The sequence below is a fragment of the Heptranchias perlo genome, chromosome 6, assembly GCF_035084215.1.
Source record: "Heptranchias perlo isolate sHepPer1 chromosome 6, sHepPer1.hap1, whole genome shotgun sequence".
In the NCBI taxonomy this organism is placed as follows: domain Eukaryota; kingdom Metazoa; phylum Chordata; class Chondrichthyes; order Hexanchiformes; family Hexanchidae; genus Heptranchias; species Heptranchias perlo.
Window position 1 is genome coordinate 101606684 of NC_090330.1, and position 19908 is coordinate 101626591.

A 19908-nucleotide genomic window follows, 5' to 3' on the forward strand; every position below is an offset into this window, starting at 1 on the left:
TGTAATAAATAGTTTGAATTAAAATAGTTTGGATGTTCATTGACACTTAAAAGCATTCCTAAACTACATACAGTGGAGATAAACATCGCTGGTGATGGAACACTAAAGTGAAGTACCCCTTGAATGGAAAGTGCATGAGTCATTTACGTTAATATTGTTTTCCATTTCTGTCAGATTTTCCTTCTCATAAATATACCAAAGGAGATGTTTTGTGTTCAGGATATTCTTTTGTGTTTTCCTTGTGTAAAAAAAAAAGCAAGCTGCTTTTTACAATAGAGCATTGATTCTGCTTCCATTTTATTAATTACAGCAACTCCTCTCTGCAACACTCCCTATCCTGTGATGTTAGGTTGTAACACAACTCCTGACCAAGTAGGAGCAATAATTAGCAAATCAAAATGCAGGTCTCAAAATGGTGACATCTGTGTAGGATTGTACATCCATTCATAAAAATAGAAGACAAATATCTACTAAAGTGACTGGACTCAGTTGTTTAACTACAAATGTCTAAGTGCTCTCTATTTAATAAGTTTTGCTCTTGTCACATATCTGCAGTGATACTTCTTGCACAGATGTTATACTTCAAAGTAGTACATTCAAAATTGTCCGCTGAGCAAACAATCATGATTGACATATATAACTACTATCTGTTAACTTAACCGTGTTGATTTACTCAAGTATTTCATTGACTAAATCTGAACCAATCAAAAACAGATTTATTCACTAAACAGATATTACATAGTGTTACATGGTATTTACACAGTACTACCTGGTAGCTACAGCACATAAATGGGCCATTTAGACCAACAGGTTTATGCCGTTATTTATGCTCCACATGAGCCTCTTCCAACCTTTCTTCATCTAACCCTATCAACATATCCTTCTATTCTTTTCTCCCTCATGAACTTATCTAGCTTCCCCTTAAACACATCTATGTTATTCGCTTCAACAACTACTCCATGCGGTAGTGAGTTCCACATTATCACCACTCTCTGAGTAAAGAAATTTCTCCTGTATTCCTTATTTGATTTATTAGTGACTACCTTATATTCATGGCCCCTAGTTTTGGACTCCCCCACAAGTGGAAACATCTTGTCTACATCTACCCTATTGAACCCCTTCATAGTTTTAAAGAACTCTATCAGGTCACCTCTCAGCCTTCATTTCTGTAGAGTAAAAAGCTCCAGCCTGTTCAGCCTTTCCTGATAACCTCTCCGTTCTGTTATCACACTTGTGAATCTTTTTTTGCACCTTCTCCAGTGTCTCTATATCCTTTGAGTAATATGGAGACCAGAACTATACACATTATTCTACATGTGGTCTAACCAAGGTTCTACATAAGTTTAACATAACTTCCCCGCTTTTCAATTCTATTGCCCTAGAAATGAACCCCAGTGCTTTGTTTGCATTTTTTATGGCCTTAAGTTGTGTTGCTACTTTTAATGATTTGTGTATTTGTACCCCTAGATCCCTTTGTTCCTCTACCCCATTTAGACTCTTATTTTCCAAGAAGTAGGTGACCTCCTTATTCCTTCTACCAAAATGCCCTTACTTAGTCTTTGCAATGTTTTCTTTTGTTCTTTAACTTTCTCTCACATCTTCTGTCCTTTGCCTGTGCGCCATTTACTACTTGCTGTTTTGAGTCAGTTCCACGTGTAGTCACATAAGTGATGAGGGGTTTCATTTTACCAGGTGACGGATTGCATGCTCGCTAAAAGGATTTGATGTGAAGTGAAAGCTTGAGTCACAAACTGTTATGTCTTCATGTCGTAGACAATGCAGGTTTATGGGCATCAGTTAGACCCACAAATCTAGGAGAATTCAATTTAAGAAATCTCTGGAAGACAGGCAGTTAGAAAGAGGGTGTATGTGTAAGTTTAACATAACTTCGCTGCTTTTGAATTCTATTCCTCTGGAAATGAACCCCAGTGCTCTTTTATGGCTTTGTTAACCTGCGTCGCTACTTTTAATGATTTGTGAATTTGTACCCTTAGATCCCTTTGCTCCTCCACCTCATTTAGACTCTTATTTTTCAGGGAGTAGGTGGTCTCCTTATTCCTCCTAACAAAATGCACCACTTCACACTTATCTATAAATCTATAAGATAGGAAAAGCTAATCAATTAATATCCTGCAAGCATTAGAAAGCCAACCAATGTAATTACTTAAACAAGTTCCTTTGAGTCATTTGAGCAGCCTCATAGTTTCCTCACTTCCTAGCATATACAACTAAAAGTAAATATATACCATAATACATTAGAATTACATAATTCTGGGAAAATCACCTCGCTGAGCTGATCCATATAGTGTGCCATTGCATATTTGGAACATAGCACATTTCACTGAGTTTCCACTGCACTAATATGCCCCTGCCATCTTTAAGGCCTGCGATTTGAGTTGTGTTCAGCATTCAATGATTGCATACTTCAACTGAGACAGGATTTCTAACACTTGTTGATAAATTGTGAGAGAGAGAAATGCGAGTTTGTTTTCTCCCTCTCCTGTGGATCTACATTATGGAGTGTGCACTGGGAAGACTTGTATCACATGACCACCAGATATAAGAGGATTGTTCATCTGGCCGGAGGGACTTCTAATTCCTGTCAATAAATTCTGTACATGAAGAGCTGCATCATGGAAGTTGTAATTTTCACTCCCACTCCTCTGGAACTGCAATGCCCAGAGTGCACCAATGATGACTCATATCACATGATAACCAGGTGGGAAATTCACAAACAACAATGATTAGGCACAAGCCTTTTAGGGAAAAAAACATTAAAAATGAAAAGATTGAATTTCATCAGTGCTTTATAGAGTTTAATTTGTTAAATAAAAGTGCTGAGCTAAAGGTGTGGCCTGGGGTGAAGCTTTCTGATGCTGAGAGAAAATGATGTTTATGAGGTGTTTGATGCTGAGTTCAGACATGACAGAAGTAATAAGTAACAAAGCAGGCAGGTGGAGTTAAGATACAGATTAGCCATGATCTAATTGAATGGCAGTACAGGCTCGAGGGGCTGAATGGCCTATTTCTGTTCCTATGCTCCTACAAGTCAGTTAGCTCGACCAAAGTCAATAGTGGAAAAACATCCCTGGTGCAGCACTAGGCCTCTGGTAGGTTCAAGAATGGTACAAGTCCCACGTAGGAAGTAGAGAGAAAAAGTATCTTTTGCATTCATATAAGTATCTGAGAAAAATGGTATTGGAAGGGTAAAGGACAGAATAAATAAAAACTGCATTATCATCAAATACTACAATACAAACTAATAAATAAAATTGAATCTTAAGCAAATATGGGAAACTGCTGTCATGTATAGGCTGCTGGGAGCATCAGAAAGTGAGCTGAAGATCCCAGATTATCTATTAGAAATTCTATGGGCAATCTTCTGCCTTTTATCAAGTTTCTGGTAAATGTTTATGCTGAAGCAAGCAATGTTGGAGGAGGGAATTACTTTTTGCATCCATATTTGTATCAAACAGCCACAGTTCAAGGACTGCAATGAGTTCCCTTTGTTGTCCCCAACAAAGTGCCTCAACTCTGCCAAAGACAGGAAAAGATCCCCTGCTCCCTCAGCCTTTATTCTGCTCTCCCTGAGTGAGGCAGCCAATATTAGTGGCAAAATACAAGTAGTTTTGTGCTGTTTACCCATGCCCATTAGCAACTGTGACTGCCCAAGCTCATTTAACCAAGGATCCTTACGGCTGACAGAAAGAGAGAACATTTTTTCCCATCAATCTTGGCTGAATTTGAACCTAAGGCTCAGCGATACTCTGACCTATTGTGACAAATTCCTCAACTCAGAATTGAAATTCGACTGAATTAGAAAGGGGCACTAGACCTTGAAAGTCAACTAAATATTGTTTAAACTTTATAATACTGAAAATGATTTGCTAGATTAAATCTAACAGGCACGGAGCAGTACTATGGGTTAATATTCCTTTCAGCTCTGGGATCTGGGTTTGAATCTAAATTAATTTGATTGAATTCTGTCAGTTGTAAGATTTGTTTTACCTGAAATTATTTCGGGTCAGTTTTCATCCTGCTACTAGTAACTATGGATCGTGAAAGTAAAGTTGCCCATAAATGCCACAAATTGCCACTGGTGCACTCTGCGAATCGTGACTCTTGATGCCAGAGATATAAAAAAAGCAATGCAGCTTGTAGGCACAAATGCATGTGGGAGCTGTAGCACGTAATCTGTTGAGTCACTTTAGCTGAGAGTAATAGCTCTGGGAAACCCCATGAACTCTAATTGACGTTTTTCACATAGGAACTTGCTTCCACTGGAAATCATTACAGACATTTCATGCACAGAAAATGCTATTGTATAGGTATGTTTTGTCATTTTTTGCAAGTTTTATTATGTTATGAGTATTATTTCCAGCACGAAGTCCTCAGCTTAGTGGAGAAACCAAGATGGTGCTCAAAAACATTGTGAAAAATATTTAGAGCATTTTCCTTTCTTTATTGTTAAACGTTTTCAATCCCACAAACCTCCCAAATGTAGATTTCGACTCTGATCTCTCTGTCTTTGATTTCTTATTACTGCTACAACCAAACTCAATGCAAACTGCACAAACAGTATCTGAATATTGACTTATTTTCTTTACAGCAGAGGTGCTGGGGATGTGGAGTGGGTCTGTCCACATCCAAGGGAGAAGTATTGATGCTTTGGGTGTTGACTCTTCACTAGGACATTGTTCTGGCAGGGCTTAGGGTTGGGCCTGTTTTCCCCTTTTGGGATGGATTGACCTGCTATGTGTTTCCAGAATTTCCTGCTTTCATTTCAGACCTCATGCCTTCCCCATGCTTTTCACCATCTTTTTTATTTGCACATAATTTCATTCTTCCAATGTATTTTCATATTTTCACTGATTTGATCTTTTTATATCAATTAAAAGCTTCCTGCTTGTCTAAAACTTTCAGGCCATTCAACCCATTAGCTTCCCCTTGGTGATTGGAATATTTTCCTTTGCCCGTCCCCATTTTATTGTCTCTTCCACCATAAAAAAGGACCTTTTTAATCTTTCAGTTTTCATTTCTGAAGAACTGTTTGGACCCAAAACATGAATTTGTCTTTTTCCTTTGCGGAGTGACCTGAGTATTTCCAGCATTTTCTGTTTTTATTACACAAACTTGCCTGTGCCTATGTGCTATTTAAAAAAAATAATTGGCGATGCATGTAAACGACTTCACACCAGTAATCTCATCATGGAATTCAGATGGCTGTTTATCCCAGTACCCAATAATAACGGTGGCTCCCTTACCATTCTTAATCACTACACAATATGCTACTCAACATAAAAGAGACAATGCCAGCAAATTGAACATTTTTCTGACAGCCTTGTTTTCTGGACCATTGCTCAACTGTTCCTGCTGGCCACTAGAAAAATGTCCAGTGCAAGAAGTGTTAGACCTGCTGCAGCAAAATATTTGCAATACAGTTTACGGATTGTTAATATTTCATTCTTATTAAAACTTTACAATGACAAGAATAAATCATTTGTAATACCAAATACAATCGGGAATGCAGTGATGCGATTGCATCACTAATCACATCCTTGATCGCTGCTTGTACATGAACATGGCCAACTGTCTTCCAAGACACTTTGCCAAGCCAACAATAGCCTAGTAAAGCCTCATCATGCAGGTGACCTTCAGATGAACCTGCGAGTAATCCCTCGGAAGCCACAATAGTGATTCCCAAAGCACGATTATTCAAGGGTTTCAAGAAGGGAAGTTTAGCAGCAACTCTAGGTAAAAGAGATAAAATGTTTTTATTACTAAATGGAAGTATAAGTAACCATTTCCACCCAAAACAAGCAAGTTTTACTCTTTTTGGAATATTCATTTGATTCTCAGTAAAATACTAGTCTGTGCATTTGTGGCCACATTCCTGGTAGATGTAAGTTTAAGTACATTGAAAAGACAGACACAAGCCGCTCTCCATTTTAGTCTAATTCTGGACAATCATTTCAACAGCATCATTTCAAATCACACCAATGAAGCAGCATGGGAGAGACTTCAGAGATTGATCCCTTAAAGACATTATGAGCATAAACACATGTACAAAACAGGAATTTATTGTAGAAAGTATTTAATGAATGGGAATCAACATAATGAGCATAGATTTGTGATTTTTCTTCACATACTGCAAATATTAAATTTTAAAAATCCAATTAATATTCATCTATGATATGAGTATTAATTTAGAAAAACACCATATAAACAACTCAATGTTGGATTTGAGAACTAATGACTAGATTGGTTGAGCAAATAAGAGGAGATTGGATTTAAGCTTCTAGACATTCAATAAAATAACAGTGACAGATTATTTGCAGTTGCTATTCAGTGAAGAAAATGTTTCTAGTCTGCAAAAATTCTTATGAGAAGTGTCAAATTTCTTTGCCACAACAAAAACATTATTGTGCTTAACATATTTGGACGGTCGTAGTTTTGCCAGTGAAAATTAAAAATGAGCAACTTTATGCTGTGCAGTTCACATATAATGTGATATTCAGATCCTGGTCAAATATTTTCCTCATTTTCTTCCTGTTCTTATATTTTCACACAAATGTCTTTGACACGCAGTTTCTTTGCTGCATCATCGTTTTGACCAGAGATAGGAGTCCAAATGCACTTTTGCACATTTCAAAGAAAGTAATTTAGGTGTGAATGCAGCACGGTTGTTTTCTCAGTTTATTTTCTATTTTTTTTAAATTAGCATCCAATTCCTATGACCTTTCCTGTAAATTATTCCCCTGGTCAATGTAAAAAGTTTGTCTCCTTTTTGGATAGCTTGCATAATTAAAGAAGGAGTCACTTTAACTTTGGTCGACAGTATAAAAAGTGCGATATCGTATTGGCCGCCCATAAAACTCCCAACCTGATTGTTTCTTCCATTGACTTCAGTGAAAAGAAAAAAATCAAGAGTGGTGTATAATGGGCAGCCTATCCAATATAGTCCATTTTACACAATTGTCAAAAGTTAAAATTACCCCCTTGTCTCAGTTGGCAGGTATTTCTTAAGCTTAGTTTTATTCTGTATAGGTTTCATTAAAAAAAAGCTTGCTTTTAGCAATATTTTTCAGACAGGTTTATATTTGTATGTTGCTTTCATGCAGCATGACTAATGGACTAATTCTTTTTAGACTCTTATTGAAGTCTGGCTAAGTTTCAGAGCCAGCTAGAGAAAGCTGGTGACCTAGACTGAGATCAGTGTCTGGCTGCAGTGTTGGATAGCAGTGTTATGTCTAAGAGCATAGAATCTAATTTGAACTCAATCAAAAAAATACTAAGAAATTTAACAGTTCGACCAAAATCTGTTGGATATTGCATGAAATGGTTTCTTTCCTGGGAGATGATGTAATCTGGTCAAAATGTGGAAAGATTTTGTGTTTAAGCTGGCCAACATAATGACAGATGGAAAATAGCTGAGGTTTTATCTGTAATCAATGCTTTTTAATTAGTTTCTGTACATTAGTCCCTTAAAGCTCCGGTTTCAGACAAATCTCAATCTTTTAAAGCTGCATCTCCAGACAAATCAAAACCTCACTAAGCAGTTTAATTATAGTCGTTACAGTAAATTAATCTTTAAAAAGCAAAAAAAACTAAAACTTTTCTGTTTTGTTGCAAACTGTTAAGCCTTAAAGGGGCAATGTGAACCTTGTAATTAAAACTGTGCAATATAAAACGTTAATGGCAGAATCTATGACTGGCACCATACAATCTACTCCTCTTAATTCAAAGTCACTTAATCTAAATGATCTGCTAATTCTATTGTTTTAGCTCTAAATTCCCACTTTGCTGTATTATTTACATTGCTTAAGACAAGTTATTGGAAAATTCATATTTTGTGAAAAAAAATTACTTCAATTCATCAAAAATGGAGTAGATTGTGTTCAGTGCTATCCAGTTTTAATTCTGAAAAACAAGTACTTTTAAAATCAAAATAATACTGTTTAACTTGATATAATATTTTCAATATACTACTTTATTAATATTGTTCAATAACATTTCAGAATGGATGAGGACTTGTGCTTATGAGTAAGGAGTTCAACGATAAGTCGCACCCTTATAAACAGAATAAAGTTTTTAACTGTCCTAAAGATTTACAGTGCAAATATTGTCTATATCTGATATATTTTTGTCAAAGTTCCATAAAAGGAATCTAGCTTGTATACCTCAAAACCTAATGACATTGCGCTGTAGATGTAAGTGCAAACTATGGGCTAGATTTAAACAGCCCTGTGAGACCCAGTGGTACACACAATTTGGAGTACTGACAGGCAGAAAACAAGTTCATGGCCGTAGTTCCTAGTTTGAGCTGCACTATTATGGTGGCACTGAGCAGAGGCTAGACACAGACCATAGCGATAGAGGGGAAAAGGCAAAGACGTTACCCAAGTTTCTCTTACAGACCTCCTACCTCGGTACAGAGCACCATTGGCAGGGACGGAGAGCAAGTAATTTGTCTAACTTCTCACCTAGGGGAATGGCGAATGATATGAAGAGCTCTTAAGAGGAAGGAGGAGGATGAAAAAATGGAGGGAAAAATCAATTTAAAAAGTAAAAAAAAAACAGGTGGACAAAATTACGATTTTGTTTTGCAGTTGGATTACTTTTACTTTGATTTCTTCTGTGTGTTGGAAAGAAATAACTTACATTTATATAGCCCATCATCGCATTTCTTAGAAACATCTCAAAGCACTTCACACACAGTTAATTACTTCTTTGAAGTTAACAACAATAACTTGCATTTATATGGGACCTTTTAATGTAGAAAAAACCTTCCAAGGCACTCAAGAGAAGGACAATGGATGCTGAGCCAAAGAAGAGATTGGGAATGGTGACCAAATAATTGCTGTTATTTGGGCAAATGAAGCAGGCATTTTGCACACGGCAGGGTGGCACAAATAGTAGTGAATTGAATAACCAGTTTAGCTATTTTTGGTGGAGTTGTTGGTCAGGAGACTGTTGGTCAGGAGACCTCCCCACTCTTTTTCAAATAGTGCCATGAAATCTTTAATGCCTACTTGAACCAGCAGTTTACTATTTCATCTGAAGGGCATCAATTTTGACAATGCAGCACTCCCTCAGTACTGCACTTAAGTATCAATCTAGTTTATATGTGCTGAAGTCCTGGAGTGGGGCTTGAACATACAATCCTCTCATTCAGAGGCGAGAAAACTACCGACTGAGCCACTAAATAAAATAAAAATTATGATGAGGCTACTGTACCCTCAATTCCTATTGCCACTTTGGTATTCCAAGGTCAATGGGGGATCATCAGGACAACCTTCTAACTCAGAGGCAAGAAAGCTTCCTGACACTTGTGTTCAACAATCACAAGCTAGTTCTACATCGTACTTATTCTACTCTCTTCACACATAAGAAAATTTTGTAGGAAACAAATTTTTTCTCCATATGTAGCCACTTAACTTTAAGTGACTTTATGCCTTTAAATGCTACTACAGCCCTTAAAGAACTGGGGTGATGTCAGGAAGCACTTCTTCACGCAAAGTATAGTGGAAATCTGGAACTCTCTCCTCCAAAAAGCTGTTGAGGCGGGGGGGGGGGGGGGGGGGTCAATTGAAAATGTCAAAACTGAGATTGATAGATTTTTGTTAGTTAAGGGTCCTAATGGTTATGGAACTAAAGGCGGGTAGGTGGAATTAAGATACAGCCATGAGGCCATACAGGATGAGGTCCTGCAAGGTAAATTTAAGGAATTAGGAGATAAATTAAAAAGCAGGACCTCAAAGGTAGTGATCTCAGGATTACTACCAGTGCCACGTGCTAGTGAGTATAGGAACAGGAGAATAGACCAGATGAATGCGTGGCTGCAGGGATGGTGAAGGAGGGAGGGATTTAGATTCCTGGGACATTGGGACCGGTTCTGGGGAAGGTGGGACCTGTACAAGCAGGACGGGTTATACCCATGCAGGACTGGGACCGATGTCCTCGCGAGGGTGTTTGCTAGTGCTGTTGGGGAAGGTTTAAACTGGAATGGCAGGGGAATGGGAACCTGAGCAGGGAGACAGAGGAGGGGGAAACAAGGATAGAAACAAAAGACAGAAAGGGAAGAAGCAATAGTGGAAGGCAGAGAAAACAAGGGTGAGAAACAAATAGGGCGATAGTGCAAAATAAAACTAAGATGACTAGCAATCTTAAAAAGACAAGTCTAAAAGCATTGTGTCTAAATGTGCAGAGCATTCGCAATGAGCTAGATGAATTAATAGCGCAGATAGATATTAACGGTTATGATATAGTTGTGATTACAGAGACATGGCTGCAGGGTGACCAAGGATGGGAACTGAACATCCAGGGGTATTCAATATTTAGGAAGGACATTCAAAAAGGGATAGCTTTGTTAGTAGAGGAGGAAATCAATGCAATAGTGAGGAAGGATATCGGAAAATCACGATGTGGAATCTGTATGGGTGGAGCTAAGAAACACCAAGGGGCAGAAAACATTGGTGGGGGTTGTCGATAGGCCCCCAAACAGTAGTGGAGATGTAGGGGAGGGCAGTAAACAGGAAATTAGAGACGCATGCAAGAAGAGTGCAACTACAATCATGGGTGACTTTAATCTACATATAGATTGGTCAAACCAAATTAGCAATAACACTGTCGGGGAGGAATTCCTGGAGTGTGTGCATGATGGTTTTCTAGACCAATACATTGAGGAACCAACTAGAAAACAGGTGATCCTAGACTGGGTATTGTGCAATGAGAAAGGATTAATTAACAATCTTGTTGTGCAGGGTCCCTTAGGGAAGAGCGACCATAACATGATAGAATTCCTCATTAAGATGGAGAGTGAAGTAGTTGAATCCAAAACTAGGGTCCTGAATCTAAATAAAGGAAATTATGAAAGTATGAGGTGCGAGTTGGCTATGATAGATTGGGGAACTTTACTAAAAGGGATGACAGTGGATAGGCAATGGCTAATATTTAAAGAATGTGTACAGGAATTACAACAATTATTCATTCCTGTCTGGTGCAAAAATAAAACAGGAAAGGTGGCTCAACCGTGGCTTACAAAAGAAATTAGGGATAATATTAGATCCAAAGAGGAGACATATAAAATTGCCAGAAAAAGCGGCAAGCCTGAGGATTGGGAGCAGTTCAGAATTCAGCAAAGGAGGACAAAGAGATTGATTAAGAGGGGGAAAATAGAGTATGAGAGTAAACTAGCAGGGAACATAAAAACTGACTGTAAAAGTTTCTATAAATATGTCACGAGAAAAAGATTAGTGAAGACAAATGTAGGTCCCTTACAGTCAGAAATGGGGGAAATTATAATGGGGAACAAAGAAATGGCAGAACAATTAAACACATACTTTGGTTCTGTCTTCACAAAGGAGGACACAAGTAACCTGCCAGAAATGTGAGGGAACCAAGGGTCTAGTGAGAGTGAGGAACTGAAGGAAACCAGTATTCGTAAAAAAAATAGTGCTAGGGAAATTAATGGGGCTAAAGGCTGACAAATCCCCAGGACCTGAGTACTAAAGGAAGTGGCCCTGGAAATAGTGGATGCATTAACAAATCTACTGGAGTTTTTTGAGGATGTAACTAGTAGAATAGATAGGGGAGAACCAGTGGATGTGGTATACTTGAATTTTCAGAATGCTTTTGATAAGGTCCCACACAAGAGGTTAGTGTGCAAAATTAAAGCACATGGGATTGGGGGGAATATACTGGCATGGATTGAGAATTGGTTGACAGACAGGAAACAGAGAGTAGGAATAAACGAGTCTTTTTCTGGGTGGCAGGCAGTGACTAGTGGGGTACCACAGGGATCAGTGCTTGGGCCCCAGCTATTCACAATATATATATCAATGATTTGGATGAGGGAACTAAATGTAACATTTCCAAGTTTGCAGACGACACAAAGCTGGGATGGAATGTGAGCTGTGAGGAGGATGCAAAGAGGCTCCAATGTGATTTAGACAAGTTAGGTGAGTGGGCAAGAACATGGCAGATGCAGTATAACGTGGATAAATGTGAGGTTTTTCCACTTTGGTTGTAAAAACAGAAAGGCGGATTATTATCTGAATGGTGATAGATTGGGAAAAAGGGAGGTGCAACGAGACCTGGGTGTCCTTGTACACCAGTTGCTGAAAGCGAGCATTCAGGTGCAGCAAGCAGTTAGGAAGGTGAATGGTATGTTGGCCTTCATTGCAAGAGGATTTGAGTACAGAAGCAGGGATGTCTTACTGCAGTTATACAGGGCTTTGGTGAGACCACATGTGGAGTATTGTATGCAGTTTTGGTCTCCTTATCTGAGGATGGATGTCCTTGCCATGGAGGGAGTGTAACGAAGGTTTACCAGACTGATTCCTGGATGGCAGGACTGACGTATGAGGAGAGATTGGGTCGACTAGGCCTATATTCATTAGAGTTTAGAAGAATGAGAGGTGATCTCATCGAAACATATAAAATTCTAACAGGACTAGACAGACTCGATGCAGGGAGGATGTTCCCGATGGCTGGGGAGTCCAGAACCAGGGGTCACAGTCTCTGGATACGGGGTATGCCATTTAGAACTGAGATGAGGAGAAATTTCTTCACTCAGAGGGTGGTGAACCTGTGGAATTCTCTATCACAGAAGGCAGTAGAAACCAAGTCATTAGATGTATTCAAGAAGGAGATAGATATATTTCTTAATGCTAAAGGGATCAAGGGATATGGGGAAAAAGTGGGAACAGGGTACTGAGTTAGACGATCAGCCATGATCATTTTGAATGGCGGAGCAGGCCCGAAGGACCGAAAGGCCTACTCTTGCTCCTATTTTCTATGTTTCTATGATCTTATTGAATGGTGGAACAGGCTCGAGGGGCTGATTGGCCTACTCCTGTTCCTATGTTTCTATCTGCTCTGAATCATGTTGTGTTGCAGATTTTCAACGTTCTACCAATGGTAATGATCTCCAACTGTAAGGGTAGTCATGGTATCAGCTAAAATTTATCTTCAAGTTTGGATGCAAACCAATAGATACCATGTACAGTTAGCACAATGCCAAGAATATAGGGGGGGGGGAAAAAAGTCATTAGGGATGGGGGTGGGAGCTGGGGATACCACAGATGAACAACAATGAACAGACATCATCAACACTTCCAAAGAAAAGCATCGAACTTTAATTCTCCACAACATGAAACTATAGTGAATGTTCTGGTATTATCTGCTTGGAATTACATTGCATCAGAAAAAAGTACTGTGAGTAGCTCTGTCCTGACACTACTCTTTGAAGGATGTCTTTGCCACCTACACTGTTTCTGTGTGAATTAACAGACCGGGCATAAGAATATTTCCTGTATAGTGAAATCTACTTGTTTCAGATGTCATTGTGATTATGGTACCCGGAAATGTTTTGAAGTAGTTAGATATCCATTTCTCAGCATTACATCCCTCATCTTGAATGTTAAATTCACCACAGATATATGATTAAATAATGTTTAAAAAAACTGGGGAAATAAAAGACAATCACAGCAAAAAGCCAGAGATTGACCATGTTTTTTTTAAAATGATATTTTGGTTAATTGTAATGTTTGTCAAGATAAGGAATATTCCCGTTGGCCAGATGAATACTTTTTAAACGTTTGTGACCCAGTGTCACCAATGAGCACTCTTAGGTCAAGTGTAGCTTGTACAAAATGCAGAGTAACAATTCTTTGCCTCTGCCCCACAACATTCCTTAAGCTCAACTTGGAATCAGCACCTCCCCACGACACTCCTGTGAATGTTTCCACTTTCCAGCTATCTGAATGAAATTCCCGATTTATTGTCAATTCGTGCCTAACTGCGCGGAGACTTATCCCTAGTCGCTAAGTTAAGACTGTTCAAACTCATTTCACGTAAGACTCTTAAAAGTCAGTAGAGGGAGTAGATTTCAACCAATTAGATTTGGCTTTGTTCAAGCGCAGGTCCCTAAGGTGAAAGAGTATTAACTCACTGTGCTACCCAGTCTCTTCAGCTGGTTGAGCAGCCCTGATATACATGTGACTTGTATCATCTGCCGCCATTTCCACCATCTCCAGCGCGATGCCACCACCAAATGCAAACACATCCTCCCCTCCCCTCTCCTTTCAGCATTCTGAAGGGACCACTCCCTCTGCGACACCCTGGTCCACTCTTCCATCATTCCCAACACCCGTTCTCCTCCCCATGGCACCTTCCTGTGCGAGCGCAGGCGATGCAACACCTGCCCTTTCACCTCCTCCCTTCCCACCGTCCAGGTGAAACAGCGATTTACTTGTACTTCTTTCAAGTTAGTATACTGCATTCACCGCTCACAATGCGGTCTCCTCTACACTGGGGAGACCAAACACAGATTGGGCGGTCGCTTTGCTGAACACCTCCACTCAATCCGCAAGTGTGACCCTGACTTGCTGGTTGCTTGCCATTTTAATTCCCCGTCCCAGTCCCACTCTGACCTCTCTGTCCTCGATCTCTTACACTGTTCCAATGAAGCTCAATGGAAGCTCAAGGAACAGCACCTCATCTTTCGTTTACGCACTTTGCAACCTTCTGGACTCAACACTGATTTCAATAACTTCAGGTCATAACCACTGCTCCCATTTTTTCGGACGGTAAGTGCTGGTAATGGTTTTGATGTTGCCATTTACAGCTCCTCTAGACCCATCTTTTGTTTCTTTACTTGTCCCATTACCACCCTCCTTGCCTTGCACCATCATCCCTTTTGTCATTTAATCACCCCTGCCCTCCACCCTATCAGAGATCTTCCCTTTTGTTCTTTCCTTCCCTCCCCTTCTCCTCCTTTTCCTGGCTCTGTACTTGCTTAAAAAACAGTTTAATCTTCAACTTCTTCCAGTTCTGACAAAGATTCACGACCTGAAACATCAACTCTTTTTTTTCTCCATAGATGCTGCCTACTTCCAGCATTTTCTGTTTTTATTTCAGGTTTCCAGCATCTGCAGTATTTTGCTTTTGCTTGTGACTTAATTTTAGTATTTTTGTATTATTACAAAAATATGTTTGTATTTCCAAATCAAATACTAATTTTATTGCAATCTGCCATCACTTCTTGCAACAAATCTAATTTGCAGCACACCATAAAAAGAGGGAGTGGAACCTGACCTATTGCAATGTCCAAACAACGACAGACCAGTTTGGTTATCTTAATTAGGTGGCTGCATCAATGCCACATAACGTTCTGCCCCTCCATGCTATAGTGGCAGTACATTTTGCAGAATAATTTTTTTAAATTACTATTTGGTCAGGTATCTATAGGTTTTTTTAAAAGCAGAAATGTTAAATTGTTTCAGTATTATGAGGAATGTTTGTAGCATCTATGCTATCCCATTTCCTGTCCGATGCCTGTCTAATATTCCTCCACATCAATGTAAAAAAAATCCATTAAGAATAAATAATATTTATCTGCAAATGAAATATAAATACTGACTCAAATGGTTGATTCGGTCTCTAATGATACAGAGGAAGGGAGCCAACGCCAACATGCAATTAATTAAGTTCTGGTCACAGTTTGTACATAAAATATTCTTTATTATGATGATATTGAGATGTATTAATGTCTGCAATCTGCTAAGCTGACTTTGCCACAACCACTTAAAGGTCTCTGCATCTCTAGCTAAAATTATTGAATTACTTACATATTAATTAAAGTTTACAGAGGGTGCAGGATGGGAGGTTGGCCTGGAGAGCATTGTAGTTGAGTCTGGCGGTGACAAAGGCATGGATGAGAGTTTTTGTGGTGGATGGGCTGAGTAAGGGGTGGAGTTGGGCAATGTTATGGAGGTGGAAGTAGGTGGTCTTTGTGATGGAGAGTATATGGGGTCGGAAGCTCAGCTCGGTTTCGAATGGGATGCCGAGATTGCGAACAGTCTGGTTCAGCTAGAGACAATGGCCGGGGAAGGGGATAGAATTGGTGGCAAGGGAACGAAAGTTTGAGGCAGGGGCTGAGGACAATAGTACGGGCGCCAGAAGAGAAGCCATTTCTGGAGATGCTCTGGCAAAATCGGATATGGAAGTGTAGAACCAAGCGAGGGCAATCGCACCGAGTTTGACAACGGAGGAAAGCCGTTGGAGCAGGATAGTACAGTCGACCATGTTAAAGAATACAGAGAGGATGAGGAGGGATAATTAACCGGTCACAGAAGATGTCATTTGTGCCTTTAGCTAGGGGCGTTTTACTGCTGTGGCAGAGATGGAAATCTGATTGGAGAGATTAAAACATGGAGTTGCAGGAAAGATAGGCATGGATTTGGGAGGAGACAACACGTTCAAGAACTTTGAGAGGAGAGAGAGATTGGAGATGGGGGGGTAGAAATTGGAACTTGTTGCACCCCAAGGACGCCTGAAAAACATCCGACCGTAAATTGGATCAGGCTATTTTTCAGTTAATGAGGGGCCTAACACCCGTTTTAGGATCCCTGTGACAAATTGGCCAGCCCTGAGCTAAGCAGGCTTCAGGCCTGCTCTGTTCAGGGTTTCAAGATGTGGATGCGGCTTTGCCTGGGTCCTCCACTGAAATATAACTATTATGTGGATCCAGAAAGAGTAAGAGTTCTCCTCCAGGCTCTACAGCACTCCTGATGACCGCTGCCAGCCAGGATCAGTCCCCCTCCCACTGTCCTCCAACCCCACCCCACCTCCCGTGGAGGCACTCGCAGCTCACCAGACTTATTGAAATGAGGCCCAAAACCAATTTCGGGTCAGCCTTGGGCCTCCTGGCTGTGGTGTGCGCTGCCTGTGCAGATAATTCTTTGACCCAGGATGTTAGTTTGCCAGGAAAGAAGGGTTCAGAGAGGGTTTTTTGAGGAAGGGTTGTGACAGTGGTTTTAAAAACAGTATCTGAGGAGAGGGAACCATTTGCAATTACAGCTGGCATGCAGGCCAGAAAGGGACATTGGGTGGTCAGCCATTAGTGGAAATGGACTCAAGGGAGCAGGAGGTGTATCTTATGGACAAGATGTGCTTGAAGCGGGCATTAAGAGAGGTGGGAGGGGAAAGACATGGATTCGGGGCTAGGGGGAGTATGTGTAGAGGTTTAGCTTGGCGGGCAAGATGAGGGGGAAAAGTTACACAGGCAGATGAATGGATGGTCTCAGTCTTAGTGATAAAGTCACAATTTGAATTATTAATTTAAGAGTGGACTTATTTCTTCATCCTCCATTTCTATGCAACTTTAAGATATGTTTTTACTACAGAACGTGTGTGTAGGAAATAAAAACATGCTGTACCTTTATTATATTAAAGGTGACTGTGCTAGAGGGATGGGCATTCTCCAGTGTGCTAACAAAAACAATGACTATAAAGATTTCTGGCAGGACTGAATTTTCCTACTCTGCAGCAATGTCAGTACACCCTCAGAACACCCATGTCCTTTCCATCCTATTTAGTAAAAACTATCACGCAGGTAACATTAGAAAAAAAAGCATAAAACATTATTTGGGTTTGCTGCAAGCCACAACTACACAAGGAGCCTAATTGGTTTCAACTCTCCATTTACACCTACACACCTGCTGAGTTCTGTGCTGGGATAGTCGCCAAATAACCTACAGGCTTCTTCTGCTTTTGACACCTACACAGCTCTATAAATTATCCAGCAGATGGGGCACTTTCTTTTTACTTCCGGCCACCCTCCTTTGGGTGTTTTGCCAACTCATCCTGTTGCCAAGCTTCCTTCTGTAGCTGGCAGAAAGATGTGGTCTGGTTTCTTCACAATTATCAGTGATGTTCTGTGGTCAAAGGAAAATGACTGTAGAGAAAATCTTGTTAGTTTTCTCTTCTTTCTGAGATGGATTGTTATCCTGCCATAAAATGCTTGACCCAGCAGCTTGGTTAAGAACTAGTAATCTTATTTAAAAAGGTTAGGAAAGTTTGAGTCTAACAAAGTATTGCTGCGGTGAGCTGATTGCCCAAGAAAATTGGCCTTCATAGGATAAGACAGAATAACAGCTTCCGCTACGATATAGCCTAACTGAGAACTGTTGAAGATCAAATTTAGCAGCGCAATGGGTGTACGGCACAGTTCCATAGAATGGTAGGGGATGGTTCACACTTGCAGTTCCTCATGTTGGGAGTATCCAACCTCAGCTAGTCTGTCTACGGATGAAGGGGATTAAGGGAGAGTTGTTAATTGGAAACCACACAATGTCTGAGGGAAGGAGGGAAAATTAGAAACCAAATCAAGGATAATGTTGACATTCCTCATGTTTAGATGTGTCGGTAGGGGCAAAGAACTAGTTTATGATGGAGCAAAAAGAAAAATAATTGCTAGGGATGTTGGATTGTAGACTTCCAACTGAGATTCAAACCTGACCGTTGTGATGGTGGTGGGGGAGGGAGGGGGAACAGGAGGGGAAAGAAATAAGAACTACAATTATTGTTCTACAAAAACCTTTCATTTCTCATGTTTTACTTGTTCTTCGATGAATGGGTTATGTGCATCTCTGCATAAAAGTGAAAAGTAGAGCTGGCTGCAGCTGATATTCATTGCACCTTTCACATTATGAGCTACGAGTGGAAATAACAATCACTTTATGTAAAACTGTGCTAAGGAGGTATGAATAGATAAACCCATCGACAGTGTTTTAAATATGTCGTTTGCAGCCTTAATTGTGTGCTTTGCCAGATCCACTCTGTTTCTGGCACTATGCCAGTTAGGAATGTGCAGGTTAATATGGCCAACCCTCGTTAATTTGTACCAGTTCTGTTTTGAAAAGGTTTCTTGTAGCACTTTAATAAGAAGGCACGGTTAAGAAGAAGGACATTGTGAATTTGCAATGTTTCCATGGGAACCGAAAGGTGTTTCCTTGTGCCCATCTTCTAAACTTGGTGAAATTTATTAGGGCAGCTGTTACACAAGTAGTAATTATCTTTCTGAGTTAAAGGCTGAGAGTGTGGGTGGACAGTTTGGTGGCTGTCGATCGCACCACTGCTATCTATTTGAAGCTGCCCGGCTCTGCAAATGCTCCTTTCAGGCTCAGAATTCAGGTTTTTAGTTGCGTCACAGCCATTCTGCGGCTACCCTAGATTAAAATACAGCAGAAAAGATTCCTTCCATGTATTGAATACTAAATGTGGCAGCATGGTTTCTGTCAATCATGGTAATATGGCCCTGTTGCCATGGAGAATTTGAGTCAGTCAGTCAGTCAAGACAGGTGTTCCAGTTTGCAAATCAAAACCTGCACTAGATTAAGATACACTAGATACAAGAGCAGCTTCCTAAAACCTGGTGATCAGTTACCCTTATCACTAATCCCAGTCCCTGGTGACAATTAAAAGTTTTCAAATAAAGCAAACATTTCTTAACAGCAATTCTTTGAACTAGTATATGTAAGAGAGTATAAAATAGGCCTCTAAATAATCCTGAAAATATTGCAGTGTCTGCCAATCCTCTCCCTCCATTCTGTTCTCTTTAGTTTGCATCAATACTCTCACAACTCCTTGAGTTTTACTTCAGGTGTTCTAACCACTTCTTATTTCTGTCTTCCCCCTTCACACTTCTAGGCTAGCTTGTTCTTTAATTAATGGTGTTGATTCTATTGTCCCTCTTGGTTCCTCAACACAAACCTCAACTGTCTGCCTTTTTTTAAAATTTTAGTCTCTGCGTTCACTGTGGGATAGTCCTGCTGTTGGCTTCTTTCTCTTGCTTTAAGCTCCTCTAGGGAATCTGGCAATTTCAGAAAAAATCTAATATGGACATCTGGATCTTTGGTGAAATCTCTTCTCCTGCAAACATTTCCCCTGCGAGTCCCCAGGGTTGGAGAGGCCAGATTACATGTAGTGTGTTTTAAATATGCTACTTATCCAATATCTTTAATTGTTATGCCTTGCTGCATGATGTCCCATCTGTTGCCTATTGCTTCCATTGGCAAGCATGAGCCTGAAGCTTCACAGTTACACCCATTGCCTGCTTTGATG

The 19908-nt window shown here is 40.0% G+C and overlaps 1 protein-coding gene across 5 annotated transcripts in view; it reads left to right on the top strand.

The window, feature by feature from the left end:
• The window catches only part of klf12b (Kruppel like factor 12b), a 210999-nt gene that overhangs the window by 97076 nt on the left and 94015 nt on the right, over positions 1-19908 (top strand). The window lies entirely within an intron of this gene.